This window comes from Canis lupus, chromosome 14 (assembly GCF_048164855.1).
Source record: "Canis lupus baileyi chromosome 14, mCanLup2.hap1, whole genome shotgun sequence".
NCBI lineage: Eukaryota > Metazoa > Chordata > Mammalia > Carnivora > Canidae > Canis > Canis lupus.
In genome coordinates, this window is record NC_132851.1 from 38,213,626 (window position 1) to 38,234,238 (window position 20,613).

Consider the following 20,613-nt stretch of genomic DNA (forward strand, 5'->3'; position numbering starts at 1 on the left):
GTTCCAGCTCTGGCCACGTCCCAGCGTTCCATCTGCTCAGCCGTTCCTCTAGGGGAGGGCACCCCAGTGCCCCCAGCCCCCGGCCACCCCTACAGGGTTCTCATGCAGCTGGGACGCCCGCTAGTGACGCCGACCAGGAACTGGGTGGCCGTGGCACACGCAGGCGGGTGAGCTCACAGGGAACATCCAGGTGGGTGTCGGGGCTCGGCCGGCCATGCCCCCCGCCCTGCGCACCCCTGCACACGCTCAGCCTCCGGGCTTACCAAGCCTCTGACTGTCACCTGGCGGCCGACGGGGTGGCACATATTCCAGTGTTTCTGGTTAGTGGCGCTCACTGCCCGTTCGTCCCCACCGCCCAGCAGCCCCCCAACCCCGCCCTGGGAGCATCCTCTCCATATCCGATGCCCATAGTCTCCTGCGTTTCCCATCCTTTGCTTCTCGCCCGTCGGGATGTCATAAAGCACCTTGACACCGCCCCGCGTGTGGCCCGTGCTCTGGGGCCGGCCTCGCCAGTGGCCGCCAGTGTCCCCGCTGTCGTTCAGGGCAGGAGGCAGTTCTGATGTGAGGGAGCTCATCAGTCACTTCCCTCACGGCTTCTGCTAGGCTGGCCTTGATTAAAAGCATGCTTCCGCCCCCCAAGGCCACAAAGATATTCTCCTGCATGTTTTAAAATCATCATTTTACTGTTCTTATTTATGTACTGAATTCATCTGGAGTTAATTTAGTTAATATGGCGGCAAGTGGGAGACCTAGCTTATGTTTCCCCATAAAGAACTCCCATATTTCTCATGCCATTTAGTAACCGACCTCCCCCTTCCCAAATATGCCGCCTCCGTCAGCAGCTCGCCCACGCTGGGGGTGTCCTCCGCAGCCCCCACGCCCCACACGCCACAGCCCTGCAGCCCACATGCCTCCCCCCTGCTCCGTACCCTGAGTGCCGGCAAGTGAGCTCCCCTCATGCTCAAAACTTCATCATCCTTTTCAAAATGTGTTAAGCTATTCATAGGGTTTATTTTTCTAAATTAAATTTAGAATCCATTTTCCAAGTTCCAAAAACTCCTATTGAGGGTTTTGATCAGATAATGTGTTGAATCCATAAATGAATTTAGGAAAAGTCGGCATCTGTGCAGTCTCTGGTTATCCCGCTCCCGAGAACGGCCGTATTGGTCAGCAAAGGCTACGGCAGGTGTGCATAACGAGCGGCCCCGGCAGCTCACAGCAACAGGCCCTTCACATCCTGCTCACGTGGGGAGCCCGGGGCTCTGCTGGGCTCACCCTGCCTGGGCAGCCTGGGCCTGGCCGCTGCTGCGTTCAGGGCTGTTTATGGGTCTCTTTGTTCTCTCCGCACCTGTGGACAGTCCTGGGAGGATGGAGAGAGGAGCAGGACCCCTGCGCTGCCTCTGGAGGCCTCGGCTCAGCAGGGCAGGTGCACCGTTGCTCTGCCCGCCGCTCCCGCCAGCCGAGTGGCCACGTCCACACCAGCCAGAGGGGGCGGTGACGGCAACCGTGTCCGATCTCACTGTAAGGAGCCAAGATCTGAAAACAGCCATTAATCTCCTACACAGATGCACCTCCTTATTTATCCAGATCATTTGCAAGTTAACCACGAGAGCCGCCCGTGACTCCTACCCTCCAGACCCTGCCCATTGCTGAAATGGCTCACCTGCTGTGGGCAGGGGCGGAAAAGCCAGCTGTCCCTGTTCCCGGCGGCTCCGGAGGCCACCTCACCTACACAGGGAAGTGAAACCCAGGTCCCTGCTCTGCTCCGTCAGCTCGGGGCCACGTTTTCAGGACCATGAAGTGAGCAGACTCGCATGGAGCTTGGTCCTGCAGTCAGGCCGCGCCCGTTCCAGGGCTCACTCTGCTCTGCTGTGCGTCCCCGCACATCCCACGTGAGCCCTGGGCCTCCAGCCCTCCTGCGTGTGAGTGCCAGCTCCAGACCCGGCGACTTCCAGAGGCCCTTCCCAAATCTAGGACACTTCATGCATCTGTGGTTTCTGAGTCTTTGGAAGGAGAGTCCCAGCGTGGAAAAGAGTGAGGAAACGTGCTGCTGTGGGGTGGGGGGTGCAGAGATGAGGGCCGGCGGGGGCCTGGTTGTGCATCCAGGGAATGGCGTGTGTGTGTGTGTGTGTGTGTGTGTGTGTGTGTGTGTTTGGGGGAGGTGGACAGGCAGGAAGGCTCACCGTGTTCAAGTTTTTAAGAGAAGTAATGGGGCGGAAAGAGCAGAACGGTCCTCTGTGGCTGGAAATGTCAGAACTCGGAACCAGTGTCTGGAAGACGTGCTGAACAGACTTCAAGTCAATCCGGGGAGCCAGTTCTCCCAGGCAGGGCTCCCCAGCGATGAAGCGGGCTCCCTCGGCGTGCGGTGAGGGCTCCGGGCCTGGTCAGGGCACCTGGGCACTGGCTCTGACCCGCAAGGTTGGTCTTATGACAAAATGCACCCTCTGGGTGACTCTTCTCCTTTTAAGATTGTACTTATTAGAGAGAGAGAGAGAGAGAGCACAGGCAGAGGGAGCAGCAGAGAGGGAGGGAGAAGCAGACCCGTCGCTGAGCAGGGAGCCCGATGATGCAGGACTCGATCCCAGGCCCCCGGGATCATGACCTGAGGGGAAGGCAGACGCTTCACCCACGGAGGCCCCCAGGCGCCCCAGGGTGACTCCTCCTTTAGGTCCAGCAGCAAAAGACATCCCGGCACCTCTCCTCACCCTTTCTCCCCTTGAATGCACCCCCAACCCTGCCAGAGGGGCCCCGCGGTGGAGTCAGCCTGATGGATCCCATGTCCCAGACACCTGGGCATCAGATTCCCCCGCACGGTCTGCCTCGAGGGGCTGCAGAGAGGAGCTCCAGGGCCAGGGCGGGCAGCAGGGGCAGGAGGGAGGTGGCAGAAAGGAGAGGGACGGAGGAGGAGACCCTCCAATCCTTCCAGCCCTTGCTGGGTTCTTGGATCTGAGCTTTTCCTTCTGGCAGGGACTCGAGGGCAGACGAGCTCTGGGGCCGACACCCTGGGACACACTAGGTGTCGGCGCAGGTGATCCGAGGAGATGCCACAGCACGAAGTAGACGCGGGGAGTGGGGGGGCGGGGAGGAAGAAGGCCTCTCCCCGGAGCCAGAGCTGGCGGGCAGAGTGTCCTAAGACCCCAGCCCGGGGCGCCTCCACGTCCTTCCCCGGCCCCGGGGTCTCCCAGGTGGGCTGGAGCCAACGGTGGGTGCGGGGCGGGGGACTCCCAGGACTTGGCCTCTGGGCCTTCCCTCTGCTCTCTGCTCCCTGCCCTCGCCGGCCCGGGCAGGTCAGTGAGCTGCGGACTGGCCTTCTGAAGGGCAATCAGCAGGGAGGGCTCAGGGCAGGTGCGCCGTGCTCACACTGCTCCATCCCCTGGACTCCCCACCCCAGCGCACGCCACTGGACTCCGCCACCTGTGCTGCCTTACCTGACCCCCCCTCTGGCGGCCAGGGGGTCCCGCCCACATGCACAGAGGCCAGAGGTGCTGAGGAACCAGCAGCCTGAGGACCAGCCCTGGGCGACTGGCCAGTGGCCGTTAGCATAGCAAAACCCCGATTCTCTGGCCCTTATGCTGAGCTGATGTCACAGTGTGTGCAGGATACCGTGGCCCAGAGTCGCGACTTCCACGGCCCCTTGCGTGGAAACACACCCTTGGCTGGCCGCTTCCTTCCCTGCCTCCGATCCCCTCTCCCAAGCTGGTTCCCAGACTGTCTCCCAAAGAAGGAGTGTGCACCCGGAGTCCTCGTCTTGGGCTCTGCTTCGGTGGAACCCCAACCAGGACACGGGCTGCCCGTGCACGAGTGTGGGTTGGACATGGACCAGTGCCCCCGCCTCGAGGGCAGCGACCCCTCCTGCCTCCTTACAGTGCCAAGGACAGAGCAGAGGAGTGACGCCAGTCCAGGGGCCCCTGAGCCTTGCTCCTGGCCCAGCACGTTCTCCTGAGCAGGAAACCAAGTGCTCTCTCACTCATGCTAAATGCTCAGGCCCCAGGACCCCCTGTAGGGTGCACCTCTGGGGCAGAGCCTGGGGGATGCCGCCCCCTTGGGAACACTGGGGTCTGATGCCAGTGTCATTGCTCTGGCCAGCCCCTCACCAGCCACAGCTACTGGCGTGGCCCCTGGGGAACCTGGGGAGGACGGGGTCAGGCTTACGGCTCTCTCTTCTGGCCCAAGGAGTTAAGGTGGTCCCATGAGAGCAACCCTGAGCGCCACGAGAACTCTCCACGCCCGCCCCCACGGAGCTCCCCGCCTGCCTCTGCTCACGGGGGCCCAAGCACAGCACGGCCTGGAGGACCCCATCCTGACCCTGAAGGAGTTCAGAGCCCCTCCCCACTGGCAGGGGGAGGTCGTGGGCCAGAAGAGGGGAGCCCTGGGGCTGCGGGTGTGTTTGTGCGCGGGGTGGGGGAGCCAGGGCAGTGTCCCCTGGGCTGGTAATGACAATGAGAAAGGGATAATGATTCTTCATAAGAAAGATACCCAGCTTGTACTGAGGAGCCTGCGTGCCAAGTCTCCTTCGACTCCCTTAGCAACCCTCAGGAGCGCGTGCGAGTACCCGCCCGGCGTTCTCCACAAGAGACCGGAGGGTAAGGGATGAATTCCGAAGCTCAAGATCCCCTAAATAGCGTCAAGAGGCCAGCATTGTGTGGAAGACAGAAGGGACGTGGGACGCGCGCCGTCCTCCGGTGGCTGGCCTGGGACTTGGGGCTGCGGGCCGGTGCTCACACCTGAGGTTCTCGTGGGCTCTGCTTACCCGCGACTGGCGCTCACGTCCTCTCTTGATTCTCAGAGAAACCCCTCCGGATGGATGCCCACCCACCGCAGCGGGGATGTTCCCCTTCCGCCGCCCAAAGGTCAGTGCCCCCCCCCAGCACCACTCATGTTTCCATGGTAACCACATTTCCCTGGGAGGACTCACGGGCCTTTGTCCATCGCCTCTTGCATGCCTGCAGCCCAGCGCGGGGAAGGTGCCCGCCGACGGCCACAGCCCAGCCATGTGCACAAACAAGGTCGCTCTCGCCCCGCAGCTGCACGAGCACCTCCTCCGCGCCAGGCCCCCCGGCTGAGGTTGGATTGGCCCAGCCCCTGCCAGCAAGACAAGGACGGGCCCGTGAAAGCAGCTAGGGAGAGAGAAGGGAGGGGAACTGGCACCTGGGTTGTGCTGGTCACGCCTTATGCTTTGCTCATGGTCCATTTTATCTCCATGACCAGCATCCGAGGTGGGGACAGTCATTCTTCAAGGAACCAATAAATAAACGGGCACCTGGAGACGTTTGGTGGCTTCTGCAGAGCCTCTCAGGTCAGGACGGGAATTCAAACCAAGTGTGTCCCACCTCCAAGCACCTGATGGCCTTGATGAGGCTGGAAGGACAGGCCCATCGTGTGATATCAGCAGCACTTGGCTGTCTCACGAGCCCATTCACTCACCTTGGATGGTGACGCTCCTGCTTCTCGTCAGAGCCACCTCCTGGGACTCCCAGCATGGGGTGCACCGGAGCTTGGAGAGCCTGGGGTGCCCACACACGGGGACGCTCATCTTCCCGTGAAGAACAGAGCCAGCCAAGTGGAGCTCGTGTGCTGTTGGCCGTGATGGAAACTGAAAACATTTGTGTGTTGTCCGCACTCCAGGCTGCTGCCAAACGAGTCCTCACTTTCTCTGCACTTGATGCAGGCAGCCTGGATAAACACGACCCAGACGACTTTTACTGAAATTATCCAAGTAATTGCTCTCGTTTTTGTTTTCTACATAAAATCATGTTTGCTGGACCCCAAGAGGGTGCTCAGGACCAAACTAGGTTGTGTGAAATTGAAAATATGGGAAAAACCAGACCATGGAAGCATGTAGGCTGGTTATGGGGAAACGTCAATTATAGGAAACAGATGCCCTCTACTTACAGAATATGTTATGCCAGACCAACTCCCACAAATAATGGCCATTAGGGCTGGATGAGAGGAAGATAAACTGCTGTTTGAAGGCACTGGCACATGACCAAGACGGCCAAGATCTCGTCTCCACGAGGAGGAGCAGAGCAGGTAAGGGAAAGCTGCCCCTCCGGGGACATTGGCGATTTGCTGGGCAGGGAGCTGTGGAAGGGGGTCTTGTGGGTCTGGAAAGGTCAGAGAGGAGTCGAGGACTTTCCAGGCCATCGTCTCTGGAGGAGCCAAGGTCCACGAGAAAAGAGAAGCTCACAGAAGTAAGCCCACCACTTTGAACAAATGTTTCCCTTGGAGAATTTGCAAAACCCCAGCCTCACAAGGTCGTGAGAGGGCACAAAGCAGTGGCTCCGGGCCAAGAAGCCAAGGAGCAGAGTCCCCTAGAGCATAGGAGAAAACGCCAGAGGGAAGAGCCCGCCAAGCACCCCACGTTTTCTATAGGGGCCCCTACGGTGCAGGCTGGGACCAAGGACCAATTAGAACGAGGCCACCTTGCAACACCTGAGATCCAGCCTCGTGTCCCTGCTTGGCCAGCACGGCATCCTGCTCCCACAGCTGGGAAGGAGGACATTACATCCACTCGGGTAGAAGACGGCCTCACCCAGACCCCGCAACGATGTTGCAATGTGTCAGGCATGACAACACAACTGGAAAGAAATACAAGGCCGTAGACACTGACCTACGTGTGGTCCGTGGTCCGGACACCAGTGTTCCCAGATGCTCAGTGGGGAGTCTGCTTCAGAGATTCTCTGCCCCTCTCCCTCTGCCCCTCCCCCTGCTCATGCACACACTCTCTCTCACATAAATATTTTAAGATTTTATTTATTTATTCATGAGAGACACAGAAAGAGGCAGAGACACAGGCAGAAGGAGAAGCAAGCTCCCTGCGGGGAGCCCGATGCAGGACTTGATCCCAGGACCCCAGGATCACGAACTGAGCCAAAGGCAGATACTCAACCACAGAGCCACCCAGGTGCCCCATCAAATAAATAAATAAATAAATAAATAAATAAATAAATCTTAAAAAAAAGAGAACTCTAGAAGTTGAGGCTCAGTCAGGAGACATAAACCATGAATCAGAACCGAGAAATCTTAATATAGACAGTTATTCATTGTTTCCAGGGGACTAGCCACCAAGATGCCCAGAGAACACTAAAGAATAGGGAGGAAGCTCTGGGGACGAGGACATGAAGGAGCGGCCTGCCAGCCTGTGGCCCCGAGCACCCTGGAGAGGCCGCGGCCGAGGTGTAGACGTCCACGGAGGGGCCACAGCCACCACCGCGAACCACCAGCACCCACTGAGCTACCAACAAAGCCGCCGCGGAGCTTCACGCCAGGAGTTCTAAATTCAGAAGGAAAGGTTCTGAAGTGGAAACCTGGTAACTCAGGAAGGGAAACAGCGACACGGAGGAGAAACGTGTGGGGGGCAATCATGAAAACTGTGTGCCTAGTATGTACGGGAAATAAAAATAGGAGGACTTCCCAACTTCCCCCAATGGCAGGATAGCTCCAGTTTGACTAACCCTTCTGTCCTAACAATGATAAATCTTAGAGAAAATATGTAAACAACTGTTTCTCTAAAAGTAAAAATAAATAAATAAAATCAACACACAAAACCCAGTTTCATTTCCATACACGATGAACAATCTGAAAAGAACGTCACACAAACAATCCCACTTAAAATGGCATCAAAAGAATTAAAACCCTTGGAATTGACTTAACCAAGGAGGTGAAAGTTATGTACAATGAAAACTTTGGAACTCTGCTGAAAGGAATTAAAGATCCAAATAAGTGGGAACACATCCCTAGGTCATAGGATCACAAGACTAAGTACGGCTGAAATGTCCGTATTACCCAAAGTGATCTGCAGATCGGGTGCAAAGCCTACCAAAATCCCAATGACTTTTTTTTTTCCAGAAATAGGAAATCTAATCCTAGAATTCATACAGAATCTCAGTCAAAACAATCCTTAACAGAAAAAACAAAACTGGAGACTCAGACTCCCTGATTTCAAAACTTGTTGTAAAGCTACAATAATCAAAACAGCGTGGTGTTGGCATAAAGACAGATGTATAGACCCACGGGATGGGTCAGCAACAATGATTAAATCCAGGGAAAATACAGAAACCACTGTTGGAGGGCACTGGAGAGGCACCCAAAGCAGAACCGACCAGACACAGCCCACAGTAAGGGCATCTGCCTGGACAGGCTCACAGTCCATCTGGCTCTTCTCCTGCGGGAATGAATCCCCAGCCCTCAGGGCACAATCACAATCGGATTAGAGCTCAAGAGGAAATCCTAGGTCTTACTGGGCTGGGAAGTCAGACGTCAACATTTAGGCCTGCCAGGGAGGCTGGAAATTGAAGGAGAAAATCCTAATTGATTTTCTCTGTATGCAAACTCCCATCAAATCCTTGACTCCTTCACCGCATGTCGAAGGAGCACCACCTAAACCAGAGGTGCAAGGCTGGAGGGACTGAGCGCCCGGCGCTGGACAAGAACCCTCTGAGGGTCTTGATGAGCATCTTGAGCTCTCGCCCGAGACCCCAGCAGGGGCTTGGGCTTCAGGACCACATCTTACACTGACGTCTGTACCCAACGGCACAACCATAGGACCAAGATGGTATACCAGTAATTTGATTACCTTCCAGAAGAAAATTTAACACTCTTAGACGAGATAACAGAATCTGGAGAATCTACGGCTCATCATCCATAGTGTCAATTATGAAAACAGATTACCAAAGTGGGGGGCAGGGGAGTTGCGGAAATGGGGGAGCTGTTGTTTAAAGGCACACACACCTGGAGTTGGTAGATGAGTAGTCCCAGAGCTCAAATGCAGAGCACAGGGGTCACAGTCAACAATACTGTATCTTAAGCTTCAAAGTTGCTAAGAGACTAGATCTTAATTGTTCCTGGCACAAAAAAAGAAATGATAATTACGTGACATGATAGAGGTGTTAGCTAATGCTATGGTGGTAATCATATTGCAAAGCATACATGCATCAAGCCAAGAGGTTGCACACTTCAAACGTACGCAGTGTCACGTGTCAATTGTATTTCAATTAAAAAACAAAAGCAAACCAAAGTGATCAGACATGAGATGAAGCAGGATTTTGTCATACGAGGTCAAAAGGAAAAAATCGTTAATAAAAACAGATCCATGCGTGGTCTATATGTTGAAGCTAGAAAGAAAGAGCTTTAAAATATCTGTGATAACTGTTAAAATATCTGTAGGTAAAAGTGTATCTAATGAGTGAAGAGATTGGGAGTTTTTAGGAGAGCTATCGAAACTCTACAAGCCCATGGAAAAGTTCACCTGACTCTAAAAACGGAGCAGGGGGGATGGGGGGAAGACCATCAAACTTGAAGTCGGGTTATTGTTTGGAATTTTGTTGTCGTTGTTCAGAATTGCTATGGGTTTGAATACACTAAAGTATGGTGGAAAACAAAAATCGGACCACCATTCACCTACAGGGCAGCAGGAAGTGAGGCAGTGTGGGTGACTGAGAGTGGAGAAGAAGGCATATTGGGTCCCTAGTATCTGAAATTTTCTAAATGCAATTAAGACATCATTCTATCCAACCAAGAAGCTGCTCAAAACCAAGCAAATTAAACACAAAGGAAAACGCAGTCGGGCACGCTGTGGCGAAGAGCATCATGGCAGAAGGGAAGGTGGGGAAGGTGCCCGACAGGAGACAGTGACACTAGAGACAAAGGCAAAGACAAAAATGCTGCTGGAGCATCAGCAGAAACACTGGGGCCAGAGTTCATGGGGATGCCACCTTTGAGTGGCAACCAAGAATTCCAAAGCTTTCCAAGGTGGGGGTCAGAGAAAGATACGTTCATACAGGTGAAAGCTGAGCGTCTCCACCGGAACGAAGAGAAGCTGTCCTCCCGCTACAGGAAAGGAGGTCACGCTGCAAGTGGTCAGCGTGTAGGTAAATAAGGCGACTGTTTCCTTAAATCCTTGGAACGTCAGTTGGCAGATAGTAAGCAAAAGAGACAACAGAATTAAAATATTATCCTTTGCAACTCAAAATGAATTACTGGGCACAGGCATTAAGCATCTGTGGCCGCTGACGTGGCGAAGGGAGATACCATCAGAAATCATGGACCTTGTGTCTGTCCAAACACCAAATAATGTCTTCAGACAGAGATTAAGCCTGAGTCTGACCCCATCTCTGAGTCCAGCAGTCAATATGCAGCACGTACAAAGGGCAGGGCCACGTGCTGGGGATGCTATCAGCAAAATCCAGACTGCGGGAGAGTCTGGAAGTCAAAGGGAGGGGAATGAGAAAAATAGGAGGGACTCACGGAATAAAAGGAACACAAAGGACATGTCACATTTTAAAAATTCAGCAAGACTCAGCTATAACATGCAGGGTTTCACCTTGAATGATAAAACTGGGTTTTATAAAAGATGTCATTACTATGAAAATCAGGGTAGTGGTTACTTGTGGGAGCAGGAGACGTGGCTGAGGCGGGGCTCAGGGACCGGGCTCCCTGCGGCTGACCACGTTCCGTCTCTCAGCCTGGCAGGCGGTGGTGACCGGGGCGCTTATCTAGGAACGCGTTGTGAACTATGCATTTCTTTTGTGTGATGTTCTGTATCTGTATTTTGTTTGACAATAAAACTACCTTTATAAAAGTACTAACAGGGGATCCCTAGGTGGCTCAGCGGTTTAGTGCCTGCTTTCAGCCCAGGGTGTGATCCTGGAGTCCCAGGATCGAGTCCCATAGCGGGCTCCCTGCATGGAGCCTGCTTCTCCCTCTGCCTGTGTCTCTCTGCCTCTCTCTCTCTCTCTCATGAATAAATAAATAAAATCTTTAAAAAAATAAAAATAGAAGTACTAACAATCTAGTGCAGGTTTAAACCCTGTGTACAAGTAAGATGACATGCATGCATGCAATTAGGGGAAATGACCGAAATGCAGGCTGAGGCAAGAATGGGAATTAGAACAGCTCCTAGGGCTCACCCAGGGCAGGGGAAGTTGGGCGTCTTTCTTGTTCCAACAGTCAGCCTGCAAGACCTCGTGGTTCATCGGTGTCCAGAAATCTGACCTCAGTCACGGAGAATGATTATCTCTAGACCAGATGTGACCGACTGGTCCAGACTAACAAAATAAAAAACCCGAAAGTATGAAACTACTTCTGATAATGCAACAAGGACAAAGCTCAAAAATGTTTATAGAAACACCAAAATATTCAGCACCCAAAACCTGAAATCCACAGTGAGACCAGGAGAAGATTGAACACAGCAAGTCGTGATGTAGACGATATGGAAGGACCACACTGAGCCTCTAGAGGTGTAAACCGCTGCGTCGAATGAGGGTGGGAGAGGGGACACAGAAAGCAACTGCAGAGAGACAGCATCCTTCAAAAGGCAGATTAAACCTAATATTATCAATAACTAAATGTCCTCAACACCCCCATGAAAAGGCAAGGATTTTCAGATTGGATAAAGAAACAGACCCAACCTCATGCTGCCCGCAACATGCTGCCCGGTCTAAGTAGAAAGAAGCAAAAGGACGAACAAGGTGATGGAAGATGGCATGCCGCGCTGGCACCCGTCCAAACAAACGAGCTGCAGTAGCCGCCAGCGTCAGACGGAGCAGATTTCAGAGCAAAGAGTGTTGCTAGCGATTTAAAACCTCATTTCAAATGATAAAGGGGTCAGCTCATCAAGAGGACATAACAGTCCTGCATGTTTATGCACTTACTCACAGAGGTTCAGAGTGCACAGAGCAGAAACCGTTAGAAACACGGGGAAAATAGACAAATCCACAAAAACGGTGCATTTTAAACACCTGCCTTTCAATTACTGGTGGAAGGAGCACAGTGAATCGGTAAGGACACGGAAGACTTGCAAAGCGAAAGACTTGGCCTGAGTGACATTTATCAAATACATTCTCAAGTGCGCATGGAATGTTTTTACCAAGACGGACCGCATTCCGGGCCGTTAAAACAAGACCTCGATGCATTAAGAGGGTTCGGGTCATATAAAGTATGTGCTGTGACCACAATGGACTTAAATTAGAAATCGATAGTAAAAAGATTTCTGGAACGTGCCCAAATATTTGGAAAGCCAAATAACACACTTGCAAATAACCCGTACATCAGCGGAGAAACCCAAAGGGAAATTAGGAAGTATTTTGAACTGAATGAAAGCTAAAACAGAGCACATCAGAATCTGTAAAATGCCACTAACATGTTAGGAGGAGGGAAATTTATAGCTTACAGACCAACATTAGAAGAGGAGAGGGCTTTCGAATCAAAGCTCTCTGTTTTCACCTGAAAGAGCCAGCAGATGAGCGTGGAGGAGACTGGGAATTAGGGAGAAGTCAGGCAGTGAGGTACGAAAAGGAATCAACCAAGTTGGGGGCAGGAAGAGGGTAGAGAGTGTCCATGGGACCAAACACTGATTTTTTTTTTAAAAGAAGATTATTAAAATCGGCAAGGCTCTAACCAGACCGATCAGGAAAATAGAGAAGGCAATTATCGATACGGGAAATGAGAAAGAGGACATCACTACAGATGTCACAGATATGAAAGGGATGATCAAAAAATACTGTGAACAGGATGCCAATAAATGTGACCACTTGGATAAAATGCACAAATTCTTTAAATACACAAATCACACAAGTTCTCTGAAGAGAAAATAACTGGCACAGCCCTTTATCTCTTTCTTTAAAAAATGAATTTGCAGGTCAAAAGTCTTTTCACAAAGAAAACTTATCATTTTGGACCAAGTGCCACATTCGGTGTGGGAAACACAGTCTTTTTAAGAAATGATGCTGGGCCAATTGGATGCCTATATTGGGCGAAAACGCTGGCCCTCCCCTGACATCGTTTTGAACATTGTTTACAAACTGCATCAGAACACCAGCTCCAGTGGTATCTCGGGCATAAATGTGAAGAATGAAGCAGTAAAACTTCCAGAAAGTGACATAGGGCACTTTCTTCATGACCCCGAGCAGCCACTAACCATAAAAGAAAAGATGAATGCATTATATTCTGTTAGAATGAAGAATTTACGTCCATCAAGAGACTTATATTCAGAATATATTTAAAAAAGAACGTCTATAAATCAAGTGGAAAAACACAAACCGCCCAATTTTTCCTTTAAAAAAATGGCACAAATAGCTCCAACAGGAACTTCACAGAGATAGTACTGAACTGGACAGTAAACCAGTATACTCGGTCTCATTAGTCATCAGGAAAATGTACGTTAAAATCACAAAATAGTACCACTACACAAGATGGCCAATTTTTTTAAAAAAGATTTTTATTCATTTATTTGGGAGAGAGAGCACAAGCAGGGGGAGGGGCAGAGGGAGAGGGAGAAGAGGTTCCATGCGGAACAGGGATCCCGACCTGGGGATCCACCCCAGGACCCTGAGATCATGACCCGAGCCGAAGGCAGACGACACTTCACCCCCTGAGCCACCCAGGCGCCCCTGAGAATGGTCAAATTTTTAAATACTAAATGTTGGCAATGATGTGAAGTAACTAAAAATACACAGCCCGTTGGAGGGTAAATCAGTACAGCCACTTTGAAGAAGTATCTGCTGGTGCCTACGGCAGCTGAGCCTACATCCTCTGTGACCACACTTCCAGTCCTTGATATCTACCCAGCAGAGACGTTGTGTATATTTATCGGAAGATATGCACATGAAGATTTATAGCAGTTCTAATTATAATAACCACAAAATAGAAATGATAATATTGTCCAACAGTAGGCTGGATAAATAACCCTCTGTGTAGTCATATATGAGTAACACAGTGAAACAAGGAAGAGCGTCTGAATGCACGGATGACTCACAAACATAATGTCGGGAGAAAGAAGCCAGTACAAAAGGCTACATACTATAGGATTCAATTTATGGGAAGTTCCGAAGTTCTAACTTAGTATGTGATGCCGGCGTGGTGGCTGCCTTTGGGGCGGTAATGGGAAGGAAGCCTTCCGGGTGCTGGTGAAGCTCTATTTCTCCATCTGGCTGGTGGTTACCTGCATGAATTTGCTTTGTGAAGTCTTACCAACCTGTGACTCACTTGTGATTCACGCATTTCTTTTTTTCTGAATGTGTGTGTATTCCACTTACATAAAATGCCAGGTAGGTGTGCGAAATAGACGACCGTGGAAATCCCATCTGGGCAGCGCTGGTGCCGCACCAGGGGCTGCGTACTGCCATCTGGAGATTTGAGTTCAAACTCTGGTTCTGCAGTCGCTAGCCCCAAACTGTGGGGACGCCATGGGGGCTTCCTTGATCTCAGGGGCCCGTCTTCCTGCCCCATTTCAAGGTGGTTTGAGGTTGAGTAGATAACCTTCAGTTTTGCTCCAAATGCAACGCCTGGTGTTTAGACGTGCTAAAATAACAGCGGGGCCAAGACGCACCCAGGTCGGGTGGCTCCTTCTCTGCTCCCTGAGCACCTGGAGCCAGCCCCCTGCACCTGGAGCCAGCCCCCCGCTCCCAGCCTGGACAGAAGCTGCTGCCTGGAGAGTCCTGTTTCCTCAGTTTGCTATAAATGCCTTGGAGCAGATACTGGTCTCCTCGCCAGGTGCAGCATCCCACCTCGCGGAGGCCCCCTGATATGTGGGGTCAGTGCATGCAGGTGACAGGATAGATCCCAACCACTTAAACCCAGACGACGTGTCTCCTCCACCCGAAAACATCGATCCTCACCCGCCTCCCCGAGACTCCTCTTTTCCACTCAACTTTGCAGCAGAGAGCATGGGAGCTAATGGGCTTTTGCAGCTTCACATCCAACATACTAATTATAGTTCAAAGAACCACGTGCCGATTTAAGCATTTTTCTTTTACCACGTTTCCTGATCTTCAGGAAGGACTAATTAAAAACTTTTTTCTGTTGTTGCTTGTCTGACAGTTTTGCCAATTTGCAGTCTGACGTACGGAGCTAATCAGAAGAGAAGGCCGTCAGCAGATCCCCTCTGTCTGAAGTTCTGGGGCCCGGGGATGCCAGGAGGACGTGGTGCATCAGAGATAAATCAGCCCGTAGGAAAAGATTCAGTAAACATCGACAGGGCCACTCACTGCTGGGCAGGGTGCCAGCCGTAGACAGGGAACGAGACGTGGTCTAACCAGTGACGCCTCACTTACCGTCTGCAGGCAACGTGCACCAGCAGGTGTGAGTGTGATGGGCCTCACCCGCCCCTGCCCCCAGGACACGGAGGCCCTCTGAATCTAGGGACTCAGACTCAGTCTCTCCAGCACCTTGCAGCGAACCTCATTTCCTACACGGAGAACCAAAAGCCCAGAGCTCAGGTGGCACATGGGGCCCTCGCGGCCACAGAGAGCAGAGGTAGATCGGACTCTGCTCAAATTGGAGCTCAAACTCCATGATGCAACATCCAATGAAGTCATAAGGCTGGGGAAGGGGTCACAGATGTTTATCACAGGAGCACCAGATGCGGTTCTTTCTACCCAAGGACGGTGTCCTCTCCCTATAAGTAGGGTATGCATGCACACACACACCTCCCAACTCTCTGCACACACACACACACACACACACACACACACACACACACACACAGACCTCCCATCTCCCTACAGAAGACTGATTCTGACCACAATACGAGAAGAAAGGAACAGAGTGCAAGCCCTTCCTCTACGAAACATTTCCAACCACATAGTCAGCCCCAGCCTAACCCTCAGTTAACAGATTCTAGGCTGATTTGGAGGGTTCAGAGCCCCTATGAATCCCTCCTGCAGCTGACACCTGATGCCCGACTCTGTGCCATCTGCCATGTACTCCTGTAGCTTCCCCTCCCCTCGGTCACCTGCACGTCCACGAGAAGGGCTGTGCTGGGAAGGCGGCCACTGGCTCTGCAGTGCTGGGGGCGCAGCCGGGGAGCCACGGTCTTAGGGCCGGGGCAACGACACAATAATACCCACTCACAGCATAATTTCTGGAAGAGCTCGTCTGTGCTTCTGCCACTGAAAGAGCTTCTAGAAGCACAAAGGCTGTAAGAATGGCCCTTGCCCTCAGTGTTTGTTCAAGAAGGGAAGCACTTACATGGACACAATGATGACGGGTCGTGTGGAATCGGGTTCGAGATGCGGGAGCCTGAAATGCCTTCGTGGGGAAGTCCTAAAGGACGAATGAGAGCCAGCCAAGGAAAGTGAGGGAGAGAAAGAGTTCTTTGGGAAGAGGGATCAGTGGTCCCAGGAAGGCAGGGAGGCAGGAGAGCGCACGGTGCCCAAGAGCTGGGGCGGGTGAGACGGGAGGCCGGAGAGCAGGGCCACAGCTGCCATCAGGGTCCACGACTTAGCCTTTGTTCTGGAAGCAGGAAAAACTGTAGGCGTTCATCGGTGTGAGGGCACAGTCAGAATTACCACTTGACGGCCGCACTGGCCTTGGTGTGGGGAGTACTCTTCTTGGGAATAAAACTTGAGGAGGAGCGGTGAGCAGGCCGTCGCTGTCATCAGGACGGGGGTCAGTGGTGGCCTTGCCCACAGTGGAGGCAGAGGGTGGAGACAAGCAGACAGATTCCGTGCACAGTTCAGAGGTCGATGTGATGGAATCTGGGTGAGAAGCCGACCTGGGGATGAGGGAGAAGGAAGAGACTTGGGTTTCTGACTTGACAAGTGGGTGCGTGCGTGGGAGGGGATGAGATTGGGATTCAAGAGGAAGAATGGATTCAGGGGCTTCTGGGGACTCGGTGGACACAGGAGGAGTGGTTTGGGGGAGCAATCCTGGCCCCTGGGGCGAGGGGCATGTGTATGCAGTTGATCCTTCCCCACCTCGCCCAGGCTCCTCCCTTTTATTCCTCTGAATCGAGGCTTGCCTTTGTCCCTTTGGGTACCGCCTTCTGGCATAGTTAGGAACGTCCTCAGGAGTCTCACAAATGCCCTTTTATTTTAGAAAACATCTGGTCTTTTTTCTGATTGGAATTTAGGAATACAGTGAATGCTGAGTCTTCACCGCAGTGGGTGAGTAGGATTTGTGCAAACCTGGTTGGGAAAAGATTGATTTGGATGATATTTGCCGGTATTAGGGCCAGAGACCCAAGAGTGTCTGAATCTTGCCATGCCAACCTCCTCCTCAGTTCATTCCCCCAACAAGATTCTCGAGGAAGACACCACAGTGAGCCACAGGAAACCACTGCATGGACTGCAGCCTAATATATGCGAGGAAACAAAGTGATTTCTTATAATTTATAATTAACTGAAGCCACTGCAGATTCTCTGGTAAAAGGCAGATATAGAACATCACACAGGACCAGATGCTGACGCCAGGCTCCTTCTCGTCCTAAGCTCTTGGGGCCTCATCCCTGTGTCCAGCCACATGGTACGGTATGCTTGCAAAGAGAGGGAGCTGGTCAGGTGACGTTCAACATTCTGCACATGTTAGGCCCGACCCTGAGAAGTAGAGACCTCTGAGTGACATTTTTAAAAAATATTTTATTTATTTATTCATGAGAGACAGAGAGAGAGAAACAGAGACACAGGCAGAGGAAGAAGCAGGCCTGGAGGGAGCCCGACATGGGACTCAATCCCGGGTTTCCAGGATCATGCCCTGGGCCAAAGGCAGGCATAGATGGGGTGGTAAGAGGTCTCTTTCCTTATGATCACCCAATTATTGCTGCCATATAATGGGGAGACCCATTTTGGTAATTAGTGGGATGCTTGCAACACAGATGCTGAAAGAACCTTGATCTAGAATGGGAGTCCCTGATTGATCAGGGGTGTGTATGTGCACACATGCACAACACGACACACAGAGAAAAAGCCATCGAGACCTTGATAACAAGCATCTCTGGGGTAGCAGCCCCACTTAAAGGTTAGCTCTACTTGTCAGAGCTTGTTTGGATCCATTAAGCAACAGGCACCAAGATGGGGTTAGATGTGCAGGACATTTATTGGGGGAAACATCTGTGAAAGATCTTTTTGTTGGCCAAGGAAAGGTTAGAGAAGGGGTACAGAAGCTCTTTTGCAGATTTGTCACCTGTAAAGGAAAAGAGAGATGTGAAAGGATAGGGCGCCTCGGTGCAAATGCAGTGGGAAGAGGGAAATTGCCGGATGCATCACTCATGCTTCATGCAGCAGGACATCTGAGCAGCACAGTTTATGGCCATCACCCCATCTCCCCTGAAGAAGTTCACTGGTCCCCACAGAGGATGTGAGTGGCTGATGAAAAAGCATTCAGCTGGGGGAAAGCTATTGATGATGTTTAATGTGCAAAGGGACTGAGCACATTTGCACTTTATGAAAATTGATTCTTTCGAGGTGAATTTGAGGCCCTGCATTAAACCTCCTTCCATGGCACCCAACACAAAATGGAGCTTCCCCACGTCTCTTCCAGCTGGGCGGACTGACCCCTGTAGTTATCTTGTTCCCTGCAGAGCTCAGGAAAGCCATTAAGGAAGGGGGCGGGAGAAGCGACCTTCCTGTAGCGGGTGGTTAAGGTCTTGAAGTGCAGAAGGGCACGAAGGAGACCTGGATTCTAATCCTGACTCAGCCCCTTCCCCTCACGGACTGCTCACACCTGTATGCACCAAACTCCCCTGAGTCACGTGGAAAGAATGGCATTCCCAGCACTCACCTCCAGGGTGGCCCTGATCACTAGACCCAATGACCTATGAGCACTGCCTCGCAGCGCACCTGGCGTGTTGTGAGCTCTGCGTGGAGAGAACTGACCTCTCCCGTCCTCCCATTCTCCTTTCCCCTATATTCCATTCTGCCCAGTATAGACGACATCCAATAAATCAGGTGATGTTCATGATTTAATGGGTGATAAAATAGCAATTAAATATACAGACTGATGTAGTTAAATGCCAAGCCATAAATCGTGAGTTGAACACCTCCTCTGGGCACAGGAGTGTGGAGTGTAATCTCAGCGGGAGCCAAGTCGCGTCAGCACCATGGACAGCGCGCCCGGGCGGTGTCAAGGCCCAGGTGTGCGACCGGGGGCCAAGGCAGGGCTACATTTGACTGTCCTTGAGCACCAGCCCTCTGTTTCTTGGGGCCACCCGGCCATATCTTGCCTCTATCCTACCGCCATCATCATCATCACATTTCTGCACCCGACTGAATCACAAGATTCTGTTATAAACGTCTTTCTTATACACGGAATGAGTGTGTGAATGTGGAATACATAGGAATATCCCCGTGCACGTGCACACCGAGATGGGCCCTCCCTCCCTCCATGTCCAGGACGCCCCTCGCCGATCACCTCTATTTGTTTCCACTCCTCCTCCTTCCGTTATCACCTGGAATCCCCCCGGAGTTTGCTCCCCCCATTGGGCCAGAGCAGCCCCTGTGACGTCTTCATGTGGCGAAATGCAAGGATGGTTTCTCACCTCCGCTGCAGGCAGCCCGCCTCTTCTCCTCCTATGGCGGCCAGGGCACCACGCAGACTTGCCCTCCTCCTCCTTCCTTGGTCTCTCTCTCACACCGTCCTCTCCTGCTTTCCCTCCACTCTCCTGCCTGTAGGTACTGCCATTCTCCTGGATTCACCGTCAGGTCGGTTCTTTTCTCCAAACTCACTTCCTAACCAAAATCATCGCCCCAGCCCAGTTTTGTTTTGCTTTTTTTTTCTCTAAATGCGATTCCTATGTCCAGATGTCTAACACTTCGGTGTCTTAAAAGACACTCAAACCCAAAGTGACCGTGGCCACACAGTGTGTCTCCATCACCAAAATATCTGTTCTACATTCTTTCCCATCTTTGTAAAGGGCAGCTATGTTCAACATTTTCTTATCTTAAACACTGTAGAGGTGGTTTTGATTCCTCTCTTCACATCACACCTTATATCCAACTCAGAAAAAAATGTTTCCACCTTACTTTTAAAATAGATCCCAAATGTGAAATCACTGCCCATTACTTGTCTGCCAGCACATTTGCCCATCCCACCATCACTTCACCTGGATTATGGCATCTGCATCCCCTCCTCCCATCAGTCTATTCTCCACACAGGATGATCACGTCTCATCTCACTCTACTCAAACCCTCCAATGGCTCCCATTTCACTCACAATAAGACCCTAACTCCCTACAACTACTTAAGAAGTTCTACATGGTCTGAAATGCCGGCTCCTGCACATGTAATTTCTCCAAAATCATATCCTATCACTCTTTCTGTTGCCCTCTCCTCTCCAGCCACACTCCCACCTCAGGGCCTTTTCCTTGCTGGCCTCTGTCTTGAACGTCCATGGCTCCCTCTCTTGTCTCCAGAGACAATGTTCAAACGTTCTCTCCTCAGATGCCTTGCCTGAGCACCGTATTGTGACATAGCACCTTCCACAATTATTCTCTTTACCTTATAGCATTTGTCACCTGGCATATTCTTTACTTACCTTTTGCTCTCCCCACTTGAACGCAAACCCCATGAGGGCAAAGACTGTCTTCCTTGTTCACTATCCTGGGCTCAGTACTTGGTCCATAACACTTGTTGGAGGAGAAAAAAAGAAAGAGAGAGAGAGAGAGAGAAAGGGGGAGGGAAGAAGGAAGGAAGGAAGGAAGGAAGGAAGGAAGGAAGGAAGGAAGGAAGGAAGGAAGGAAAGAAGGAAGAGGAATAAATGAATTTTGGCATAGGTCGACTCCGATATTTGGTATCAAATACCAGGAAATCAGAGACCAATTCTGACTTATTTTCACATCCCCTTGGGACCTGCTACATGATATACAGTATAGATTTGGAAATGATTGCTCAGTGAGCAGAC

The 20,613-nt window shown here is 51.7% G+C and overlaps 1 long non-coding RNA gene across 2 annotated transcripts; it reads right to left on the bottom strand.

Moving 5' to 3' along the window:
- Window positions 1-991: 991 nt before the first annotated feature.
- LOC140603920 (uncharacterized) lies at window positions 992-20,110 on the bottom strand. Of its 2 annotated transcripts, XR_012006932.1 has the most exons (4): window positions 19,253-20,110; window positions 15,967-16,492; window positions 2,184-5,673; window positions 992-2,050 (listed from the first exon to the last, which is right to left on the bottom strand). It is a non-coding gene; the product is annotated as an uncharacterized lncRNA (long non-coding RNA). The 2 variants fall into 2 exon arrangements; XR_012006931.1 differs by having other exon boundaries at window positions 992-5,673.
- Between the last annotated feature and the right edge of the window lie 503 nt (window positions 20,111-20,613).